Below are 12,013 nucleotides of genomic sequence, written 5' to 3'. Positions count from 1 at the left end.
TCAACAGGGCATTGTGCCCAACAGAGCAGGTACATCAGAGGCAGCACGTGAGAGGGAGGAATGCAGTATCACAGCATCAACAGGGCATTGTGCCCAACAGAGCAGGTACATCAGAGGCAGCACGTGAGAGAGAGGAATGCAGTATCACAGCATCAACAGGGCATTGTGCCCAACAGAGCAGGCACATCAGAGGCAGCACGTGAGAGGGAGGAATGCAGTATCAGAACAGCAACAGGGCATTGTGCCCAACATAGCAGGTACATCAGAGGCAGCACGTGAGAGGGAGGAATGCAGTATCACATCTTCAACAGGGCATTGTGCCCAACAGAGCAGGTACATCAGAGGCAGCACGTGAGAGGGAGGAATGCAGTATCACAGCATCAACAGGGCATTGTGCCCACCAGAGCAGGTACATCAGAGGCAGCACGTGAGAGGGAGGAATGCAGTATCACAGCATCAACAGGGCATTGTGCCCAACAGAGCAGGTACTTCAGAGGCAGCACGTGAGAGGGAGGAATGCAGTATCAGAACAGCAACAGGGCATTGTGCCCAACATAGCAGGTACATCAGAGGCAGCACGTGAGAGGGGCTAAGTGCATCAACAGTCCATAGCACTGAACATGTCCATTAGAGGCAGCACGTGAGAGGGCAGAATGCAGTATCAGAACAGCAACAGGGCATTGTGCCCAACATAGCAGGTACATCAGAGGCAGCACGTGAGAGGGTATAAGTGCATCAACAGTCCATAGCACTGAACATGTCCATTAGAGGCAGCACGTGAGAGGGCAGAATGCAGTATCCTAACAGCAACAGGGCATTGTGGACAACACAGCAGGTACATCAGAGGCAGTAAATGAGAGGGCAGAATGCAGTATCAGAACAGCAACAGGGTATTGTGCCCAACATAGCAGGTACATCAGAGGCAGCACGTGAGAGAGAGGAATGCAGTATCACAGCATCAACAGGGCATTGTGCCCAACAGAGCAGGTACATCAGAGGCAGCACGTGAGAGGGAGGAATGCAGTATCACAGCATCAACAGGGCATTGTGCCCAACAGAGCAGGTACATCAGAGGCAGCACAAGTACGTGTTCCAACCAACCCGTCCCAGGGACCACAACAGTGCAAGGCTGTTCTCAATGGACAATGCAAACACCATGTGAAATAACAGGTGAGTGAAGTGAACACCACCTCACATCACTGAATCATGTGGACTGCGTGAACTACCTGCCTCGGACACACTGCCAGCACCAGAAACAGAAGTGTGAGACACAGCCACAGCCCGAGTCACACACACATGGGCCACAGACCCAGACACACTGCCAGCACCAGAAACAGGAGTGTGAGACACAGCCACAGCCCGAGTGACACACACATGGGCCCCAGACCCAGACACACTGCCAGCACCAGAAACAGGAGTGTGAGACACAGCCACAGATCTACTCACTGACAGATGAGCCATAGACCCAGATACACTGCCAGCACCTGAAACAGGAGAGGGCACAACTGAGACTTTGCTACTACATGATGCATGACAGCAAACAACAGACACAGTGCCACTATCCGATACATGAGAGTCAAATGCACCTGCGCCACTGGGACCACTTAAATGATGAGCCACAGGGCTGTATGGGCCTGGAGGCAGGGTGGCACTGGGACCTGGGGATAGCTGTACTTGAGCGACATCGGGGTGGGCAGGTGTCAATGGTGTGTGTCTGCGTTTCTTAGGGATATGTGAGTGCACCCTGGACAGGACAGGACTGGCAAGTGGTGGTGACTCAAAACAAATATCACCCACCATAGGTGGAGCATCTGCTGCCAGGGATCGGCTTTCTGGGGACGTGCTGGAGCCTGCTTGTCGTTTGCTGTGTGCCTGCCGCCTGGACTCAGAATCATGTGTAATGGGGGATGCAACAACAGGGGACTCCCTCCTCTGCTTCTGACTGGCCTGGATGGGAGTGGAGGTATGGCGGAGACATCTGTTTACCGTTCATTCGAAAACATCAGCCGCAGTGCAGCCAGGGGTGACGTATGCCTGTCCTTGACTGCGCCATTGTCCATGGGAGAATCCTTGTCCCTAGGATGTGCCTTATCCGTAGGTGGAGTGTTGTCTCTGGACTTTGCCTGTGCCCTGGACGGTGCCCTGTTCCTGCCAGCAGACTTGTCCTCTGTGGTGTACCTGTCTCCAGGAGACACCTGCTCACTGTGTGTGTTCCTGCCCTTGGGAGATGGCCCTTGCTCTGTTGTGTGCCTGCCCTTTGGACACTTCCTGCTCTTAGGAGGTGCCTTTGTCTTTTGACTGTCCCTGTCCTTGGGAGTGGCCCTTTCCTCTGTTGTGGGCCTGCCCTTGGGACTCTCCCTGCTCTTAGAAGGTGCCTTTGTCTTTTGACTGTCCCTGTCCCTGTCCTTGGGAGTGGCCCTTTCCTCTGTTGTGGGCCTGCCCTTGGGACTCTCCCTGCTCTTAGGAGGTGCCTTTGTCTTTTGACTGTCCATGTCCTTGGGAGTGGCCCTTTCCTCTGTTGTGGGCCTGCCCTTGGGACTCTCCCTGCTCTTAGGAGGTGCCTTTGTCTTTTGACTGTCCCTGTCCCTGTCCTTGGGAGTGGCCCTTTCCTCTGTTGTGGGCCTGCCCTTGGGACTCTCCCTGCTCTTAGGAGGTGCCTTTGTCTTTTGACTGTCCATGTCCTTGTGAGTGGCCCTTTCCTCTGTTGTGGGCCTGCCCTTGGGACTCTCCCTGCTCTTAGGAGGTGCCTTTGTCTTTTGACTGTCCATGTCCAAGGGACTGTATATGGACCTGGGAGTATCCCTTGCCTTGGGAGTACCTTTTGTGTGGAATGCCTGTGTAGCATGTGAAGGCATGTCCCCCAACACCACTTGTGGATCCTGTGTGTGTACTCCAGTGTATCTGACGTTGTCTTTGTGAACAGATTTTGCTGACCTAGGGGATGGTGTCTGTGCCCTCCGTGCCCTGACGTGCTGTCTGACGCTGCTTCTAGTGCAATAACCTGTGTTAGAGTCCTGCTCAGAATATTCACTACCCCCTGAGACATCCAGTGGTGTAGATGGGGAAACAGAAGTAGCACCCTGTCCATGCGACTGTACAATGGCAGACGACACACTGCTTGCCAATGACTGAACTGTCCTGTGTAGACCAGCAAGATCGCCATGCATCCCTACCATGAATGCCACCACCTGCCCTAACTTCCTATCATGGTCTTGGAAAGCATTTGTCATATTGGTCTGCCCCACACACAGCTGTCGCAGCAGATCAACAGCCTCAGCACACAGTGCATTTTGGCTCACCGTGGCAGGGACTGCGGTGCCTGCACCGAACGCCACTCTGCTCCCCCTACTCCTGCGTGCACGAACAGTACATGGTGCAGTTGGCGGAAGTGTGGGCCCTGTGGGCTGTGTCCCGACAGAAGGTGTTGATTGCCCACTCCCAGTCTGTGACAACAGTGCTGGCTCACCAATATTATCAGAAGATGAGGACGATGGTGTCTCCACATGCGAGTCCTCAGGGACGGTCCTGTCCCCCTCTCCGGCGCTGCCCTCCTCTGTGTCAGTCTGCGTGTGCGCAAAGTCTGATCCGGATGCATTGCCTACACTCATCTCCGCCGTCTGTGGCTGAATGCCCTCTGACGAAGCTGAAATGCACAGAAAAGAGGTGTAAGTCATGGGCACACTCACGTACAGAAGGCCAAGGAATCCCTAATTCCATAGCTAACAAAGTTCTTCTAGCCCCCATCCTGCACACAGCCCACCTCTAACAGTCATCCTCACATTACATAAGCGTTGGTGGCCGTGACACATGTACAGCATGCGGACAGGGCAGGAGCACGTACATCAGCACACATGTGTTGCCATGGGTCCACGGACCACTACGGCATGTGCTTAAACACTCAACTACTAAGCAAGTGGCGTGTCAACAAGCCGGACCTGGATATCAAATTACACACCCCCAATGGCACCAACATGGCATCGCAGAGATACATACGCACCACGGAACTCAATACTGTGTCTGGGCACCAATACATGCATTGCACTCCCAAGTATCCTACACAGACAGTATGCTCACCGCTAGTTTGCTGTTGATCCACACTCAGCCGTTCGGACAGGTCAGGATGCGTCACAGCAATGATACGGTGCATGAGAGGGGTCATGGAGCGTCGGGCCAGACGTGGCGTCCTTGGGATCATCCCCAGTGTCACTTCCGCTACATTCTTGCTCAGCCTGGAAATGTCGTCCCAGCGTTTGTGGCAGTGTGTATGTCGTCTGTTGCACACCCCCAATGCCCGTACATCCCGTGCAATGCTCCTCCACACGTCCTTGCGGAGGTGCAGCTTGACCTACCATGATGGGAGACAAAAGGGTGCAAGTCAGTGGACAGTTGGCCTGTCACACAGATAGGGCCAACACGTATGTGTCATCCCCCATGCACAATCCGAAAAATATGTCCAGGCAACAGTACACAGCTAAGATTGCAGAAGCCTGGAGTCATTGCCCACCTCATGCACACCAACATGTCCCACACTGCACTTACCACTTGTCCGGGTGTGCCGTAGAGCCTTTCAAAGTTGCGGAGCACACCGTCCACGAGGACATCAAGTTCCGCGGCGGTGAAGGGACGAGACCGGATCTCTTTTACTCTCGACATGGCAAGATCACGGAGTATGGCACTGGAGCAGCAGTCGTTGGTCAGCTCAGCAGCAGCAGGTAGAGGTGATGGTCACAGGCAGCAGTCGGTGGTCAGTTCAGCAGCAGCAGGTAGAGGTGATGGTCACAGGCAGCAGTCGGTGGTCAGCTCAGCAGCAGCAGGTAGAGGTGATGGTCACAGGCAGCAGTCGGTGGTAAGATCAGCAGAAGCAGGTAGAGGTGATGGTCACAGGCAGCAGTCGGTGGTCAGCTCAGCAGCAGCAGGTAGAGGTGATGGTCACAGGCAGCAGTCGGTGGTCAGCTCAGCAGCAGCAGGTAGAGGTGATGGTCACAGGCAGCAGTCGGTGGTCAGCTCAGCATCAGCAGGTAGAGGTGATGGTCACAGGCAGCAGTCGGTGGTCAGGTCAGCAGCAGCAGGTAGAGGTGATGGTCACAGGCAGCAGTCGGTGGTCAGCTCAGCAGCAGCAGGTAGAGGTGATGGTCACAGGCAGCAGTCGGTGGTCAGCTCAGCAGCAGCAGGTAGAGGTGAACAGGCAGCACTGGTTCCCAGGGTAAGATGTGTGATTTTTCCCATCACACATATATAGGGCCCTCTGCACGTGTCAGTGGCATACGTCGCCAGCAATTGGTCAGCCCTGGAAGCGTGTTCGTAAAAGGGCCAATGACTGGCCCTGGTGTTGCGGTGCACTGCTTCCGCTACTTTCGATTGGCCATACGCGGGCAGCCTTCCCTCTTCCCATTGGCTGCATGTGCACGGACCGTCACGCTCACACATCGGCAACCGCACGTGCAAGCTTCCGGCACGGATGCTTCAGTTGCAACAATGTTCTATCACTGACGCCACCATGGCGGTGCACGTACTCTGCAGGGAGGTGCAGGCCTACACACCCTTTGGATGTAGTCAATAGACATGGCAGTTCATGTCCCCTCTTACAGTCACATTGCATCATCCACCGTCCACCGGCCGGACCATCCCGGCCTAGGACCGGCGTGCCGGCCATGTCAGCCACCGCCGTGCCTAACATGGCCGGCAGGCCGGTCCTAGGCCAGGCCTGGCACGGCGGTGGCTGACATGGCCGGCACGCCGGTCCTAGGCCAGGCCTGGCACGGCGGTGGCTGACATGGCCGGCAGGCCGGTCCTAGGCCAGGCCTGGCACGGCGGTGGCTGACATGGCCGGCAGGCCGGTCCTAGGCCAGGCCTGGCACGGCGGTGGCTGACATGGCCGGCAGGCCGGTCCTAGGCCAGGCCTGGCACGGCGGTGGCTGACATGGCTGGCAGGCCGGTCCTAGGCCAGGCCTGGCACGGCTGTGGCTGACATGGCCGGCGCGCCGGTCCTAGGCCAGGCCTGGCACGGCGGTGGCTGACATGGCCGGCAGGCCGGTCCTAGGCCAGGCCTGGCACGGCGGTGGCTGACATGGCCGGCAGGCCGGTCCTAGGCCAGGCCTGGCACGGCGGTGGCTGACATGGCCGGCACGCCGGTCCTAGGCCAGGCCTGGCACGGCGGTGGCTGACATGGCCGGCACGCCGGTCCTAGGCCGGGATGGTCCGGCCGGTGGACGGTGGATGATGCAATGTGACTGTAAGAGGGGACATGAACTGCCATGTCTATTGACTACATCCAAAGTGTGTGTAGGCCTGCACCTCCCCCGCAGAGTACATGCACCGCCATGGTGGCGCCAGTGATAGAACATTGTTGCAACTGAAGCATCCGTGCCGGAAGCTTGCACGTGCGGTTGCCGATGTGTGAGCGTGACGGTCCGTGCACATGCAGCCAATGGGAAGAGGGAAGGCTGCCCGCGTATGGCCATTGGAAGATAGCGGAAGCAGTGCACCGCCATGGCGGCGCAAAGGATTTTATATTGTCAAACGCTGCAGCGTGATGTTTTGTCTGTAGTTGCGTCATGAGGGTTGTGAGCGTGATAGGGAAACTTCATATGTCATGCACTATTCCATGTGTGTCCATACTATGCCCATCGGTGGGCACACAATGTGCAACAGATGTGCATGTCGACGTGTTGACGTCGGGTGTGACCCTACAGACGTTATTACATCTTCACATCTACACATGACATCACGGCTGTATGGCCACATTCTGAATCTGTTGTCAGTGTGTGGTACAGGCGAGGTGACTACAATGGTGGGGGTACACATGCATTCAGTGTATGTGTGTTGGCTGTTGTGTCACCATGCGTGTCATGACTGTATGCTCACCATTGTTGGTGTTGGCATTGGTGCATGATGACATGGTGTGTGTGTATCATTATCGTTTGTGTGCATGCACTTGCATGTGTGTCTGTGATGTGGCTTCTACACATTAGGGCCATGACACACGTATTGCCAGTAATGTTGACATGTGACTAAGTAGCGTTGTACGTGTTGACACACTTCCTGTTGCAAGTGGCTGCACATTGTTAAAGTGCCACTCCGTATTGTAGTAACTATCTGAGATGTCACACATATGACCATTCTCCGATGCATTTTTCTTCTTGCTAATGTTCGCTTACATGTGATGTAGTTGCACACGTATGCGTCGTTTTCAAGTTGACTCAAGTTACATCTCTCTCCCACACAGGAGGGCTCCAAATGTGCATCGGCCATACACTGTGCTGGAGGATATGATTGACGAGGAGGTGATTAGGAAATTCCGGCTTGATCGACGTCGGTTGATGGAGCTTGTTGCCCAATTGTCTCCTCATCTGCAGCCACGAAGGACTTATCCTGGTTCCATTACACCCACAGCAAAGGTGATGGCGGTCCTACACTTTTTTGCTACTGGAACCTTTCAGCACACAGTTGGACATGCCGGGGGGATGTCACAGGCCATGTTCAGCATGGTACTTCGGGATGTTTTAAAAGCTATGATGCTGTACAAGGATGACTATATCCATTTCCCACGGCCGGAAGAGTTGCCAGCAGTCAAAGCAGACTTCTATGCACTGGGCCAGATACCACACATAGTGGGTTCCATTGATGGCACACATATCGCTATCATTCCACCACGGGCACGTGAGCAGGTTTTTAGGAATCGGAAGCACTTCCATTCGCTGAGCGTGCAGGTGGTGTGCCTGGCCAACAACATCATCTCCCATGTGTGCGCAAGATTTCCAGGCTCCGCACATGACGCCCACATCATGCGGAGCAGCATTGTCCCCCAACTGATGGCAAATCTGCGTCCCGGTCAGGCGTGGCTTGTTGGTGAGTATGCTGTGGGGACTTTTGTGATTTCTGTGTGGCATGGGGTACCCACCAAATCTGGTTGTGATATTTGTGTCTGTCATCCCCCTACATAGGCGACTCGGCGTACCCAAACAGGCCCTGGCTCCTAAGTCCCGTACGTAATCCTACAACTGCGGGTGAAATGCGCTACAATGATGCACATGGAAGGACACGTAGAGTGGTTGAACGTACCTTTGGACTGCTAAAGTCTAGGTTTCGGTGCCTGGATAAGACGGGAGGGGCCCTGCCTTACTCACCAGGCAAAGTATGCAGGATCGTGATTGCCTGCTGCATGCTCCACAACCTGGCCGTGCGCAATGACATTGAACTGCTCTTGGACCCTGAAGACGAAGAAGTTCCTCGGCCTCCCATCCCACCCATGTCGACTGATGAGGATAGTGGTGAGGAGGAAGGTGCGGACCAGAGGCGCCAGCTCATTGCTCGCTACTTCCCTTGAATGTGAGTAACTACATCTTGTGCCGGTTGACAATGCCTTATGCATGTTTGCTGGTGTTGTGTGGATGTGGAGTGCATCAGCTGTGTGTTCTGGTATGTGATGTTTGCATATGTGTGTGTTCATTTATTAGGACATGCAAGTCTCCATGATGTGTGTCCTCTCATCCACTGCTTTAGTGATGAGTGTAGTTTGTGTAATGTTGCTGTGCAGTGTGTTGTGATGTGTGTGAATCTGTTTCCTGATGTGTGTTTGCTGTCTCTGAATTTCCCTAGGTCACTCCCGCAGCGGCATGATTATGTACGACTTGAATCCCTGCACCTGTTTACGTCTGTTTCTGAGGCAATCATGTGATTAAACATGGAGGCAACACATCATTGAGTGTGTAAGTGGCATTTATTTACAAGTTGTGCATTTGTGCAGGTGAATATTTACATGTAAGTGTGGGGTGGGGGAGTGGGAGTTGAAGGTAATGGCCGATGAAATGTCCGTGCTGACACCACATTGGGTGGTGTCAGGCTAGTCCAGCAGACCTGTGGCAATGATTGGCTATGTGGGACAGGATACTTGGCAGGGTGAATGGCTGGCTCAGGCAGTGTCTGTGTCATTGGCGCTCCAACACTGCTCTCACCCACTTCCAGCCTCGGACGGCCCCTCCGTCTTTGAGGTGGAACAGAGTCAGCTGGGGGGGCAGGTTGATCAGGGGCCACATCCGTCGCCAGGGGCACAGGTGGTGGTGGTGGTGGTGGCGGTGGCGTTGCTGGCCGTGGCGCCAGGACAATTGGTGGAGGGGGGGTGGGGTTGTTCCGGGCAATCCATTCCCTCCACATTATTGTCTGCTGGCCCATGATGTCCACTTTCTGGCCAAGGTATCCCGAAATTTCACGCAACATGTTCGTGTTGTCCACCGAGTCCTGGTGGGCACGATCTGCCTGTTCCTGGCCACGGTCGTATGAAGCCTGGCACCTGGCTAGGGCTTCAAGGGACTCTGCCACAGGATGGGGTGGGTGTCCTTCCTCTGTGCGGCGGAGTGTGGGTCTCCTGATTGCCTGCTGTGGCCTCGCCTCTCTCCTTTGTGGCCCACTCACCCTGCTTGGGTGGGAGGCCGATGGACCTGCGTTGTGCGGTGGGTTAGGCTGGGTGGCACAGGCAGGAGTGGTGGTACTGGTGGTGGTGGTGATGGTGGTGGTGGTCACTCTGCAGATCACTGAGGCCGGTGTCGCTGGAATTACACATGCGACGGTTGTCGCGGCAGGGAGTCCCTGTGAGCCAGATGGCCCTGGCTGTCTGCTTGGGCCCGCACCATCCTCCGCACCGGAGCTGCCTGTGTCATCGTCCCCAGAGAGTCCGGTATGTGTGTGAGGCGAGTCTTGCGGTCGGGTGCTGGTTTCCCCAGTCAGATTACGATCACCTGAGGGACAAGATTGTGCAGGTCAGTAATGTGGACATTACATGTTCATTACAATTTGTATACATTTCTGTGTCCTGTCGCAAACACCCCACCCACCCTACCCTCCACCGCCCTCCACCACCCTCCACCGCCCTCCCTGTAGACATGGGGGCCTGTTGGGAGTTGTAGTAGTGACCTCTCACACCCTCCACCACCCTCCACCGCCCTCCCTGTAGACATGGGGGCCTGTTGGGAGTTGTAGTTGTGACCTCTCACACCCTCCACCACCCTCCACCGCCCTCCCTGTAGACATGGGGTCTGTTGGGAGTTGTAGTTGTGACCTCTCACACCCTCCACCACCCTCCACCACCCTCCCTGTAGACATGGGGGCCTGTTGGGAGTTGTAGTAGTGACCTCTCACACAGCACACCCACCACCACCGCCCTCCCTGTGGACATGGGGGCCTGTTGGGAGTTGTAGTAGTGACCTCTCACACCCTCCACCACCCTCCACCGCCCTCCCTGTAGACATGGGGGCCTGTTGGGAGTTGTAGTTGTGACCTCTCACACCCTCCACCACCCTCCACCGCCCTCCCTGTAGACATGGGGGCCTGTTGGGAGTTGTAGTTGTGACCTCTCACACCCTCCACCACCCTCCACCGCCCTCCCTGTAGACATGGGGGCCTGTTGGGAGTTGTAGTAGTGACCTCTCACACAGCACACCCACCACCACCGCCCTCCCTGTGGACATGGGGGCCTGTTGGGAGTTGTAGTAGTGACCTCTCACACCCTCCACCACCCTCCCCTGCCCTCCCTGTAGACATGGGGGCCTGTTGGGAGTTGTAGTAGTGACCTCTCACACAGCACACCCATCACCACCGCCCTCCCTGTGGACATGGGGGCCTGTTGGGAGTTGTAGTAGTGACCTCTCACACCCTCCACCACCCTCCACCGCCCTCCCTGTAGACATGGGGGCCTGTTGGGAGTTGTAGTTGTGACCTCTCAGACCCTCCACCACCCTCCACTGCCCTCCCTGTAGACATGGGGGCCTGTTGGGAGTTGTAGTTGTGATCTCTCACACCCTCCACCACCCTCCACCGCCCTCCCTGTAGACATGGGGGCCTGTTGGGAGTTGTAGTAGTGACCTCTCACACAGCACACCCACCACAACCGCCCTCCCTGTGGACATGGGGGCCTGTTGGGAGTTGTAGTAGTGACCTCTCACACCCTCCACCACCCTCCACCGCCCTCCCTGTAGACATGGGGGCCTGTTGGGCGTTGTAGTATTGACCTCTCACACCCTCCACCACCCTCCACCGCCCACCCTGTGGACATGGGGGCATGTTGCTAGCCATTTACATTTTGTTGAGTATGTGTCCGACGTGAATGGGTTGGGGCCTGGGAGATGTGTCTTCTCAGTTGTGTGAGGCCGACCATGTCGTGATGATCGTGGTGCTTGGTTTGTACTTACCAGCCTCTTCTCCTTCCTCAAGTCCGTCTAGGCTCTCGGGGTGAAGTATAACCAGCACCTTCTCCTCCCAATCGGTGTAGGGTATGGGCTCCGGGGGTGTTCCGCCGCCAGTGTGATTGGCTCTCGCATAGTTTTTGGCGCAGATGCCTTTCACCCTGGTTTTCAGGTCATGCCAACGCCTCTGTATTTTGTGCTTTGTCCTTGGCACGGTCCCTGACGCATTCACCCGACTGACGATTCTGTCCCACATGTGATTCTTTTGCGCCACGGGGGTCTGCTGGACTAGTGCCCCGAATATGTGGGGCTCAACACGGATAATTTCATCGACCATTACCCTCAACTCGGTCTCCGTGAATTTAGGGGTTTTTTTGGGTGCCATGGTGTGTGGTGCTCAGTGTGTGGGTTGAGTGAGTTGGGGGGTGCAGGTGTGTGGTGTGTAGGAATGGTGTGGTGGGTGTTTGTGTGGTGGGTGTGGTAGGGTGGTGGTTGTGTGCCTTAAATTTGAGTATGCTTTTGATCGTATAGAGCCTCTTGCTAGCAGCAATGCTGTGATGCAAAGGATTGTGGTAGTGGGTGGGTGTCATTTTATAGTCGTGTCTCAATGGTTGTTGGCTGTCAGGTGGTAGGTGGGTGTGTTGACTAGTGTGCATTATTGGGTACTTGGGGGGGGTGTCATAGTGGCTTGTGATTGGTGTTGGTGTTTCAGGTGGGGGGGTTGTCCTTTTTCGTGTGTTTGCTATTTACTGGCGGCACACTTTTTGACATTGGTTTGATGATAGGGATGTTGTTCGTGTTGGCCTTCCGCAGTGATGCACTGTTTCTCGTTGCAT

This window comes from Lissotriton helveticus, chromosome 11, assembly GCF_964261635.1.
Source record: "Lissotriton helveticus chromosome 11, aLisHel1.1, whole genome shotgun sequence".
NCBI lineage: Eukaryota > Metazoa > Chordata > Amphibia > Caudata > Salamandridae > Lissotriton > Lissotriton helveticus.
Note: the sequence above shows the minus strand (reverse complement) of the source record.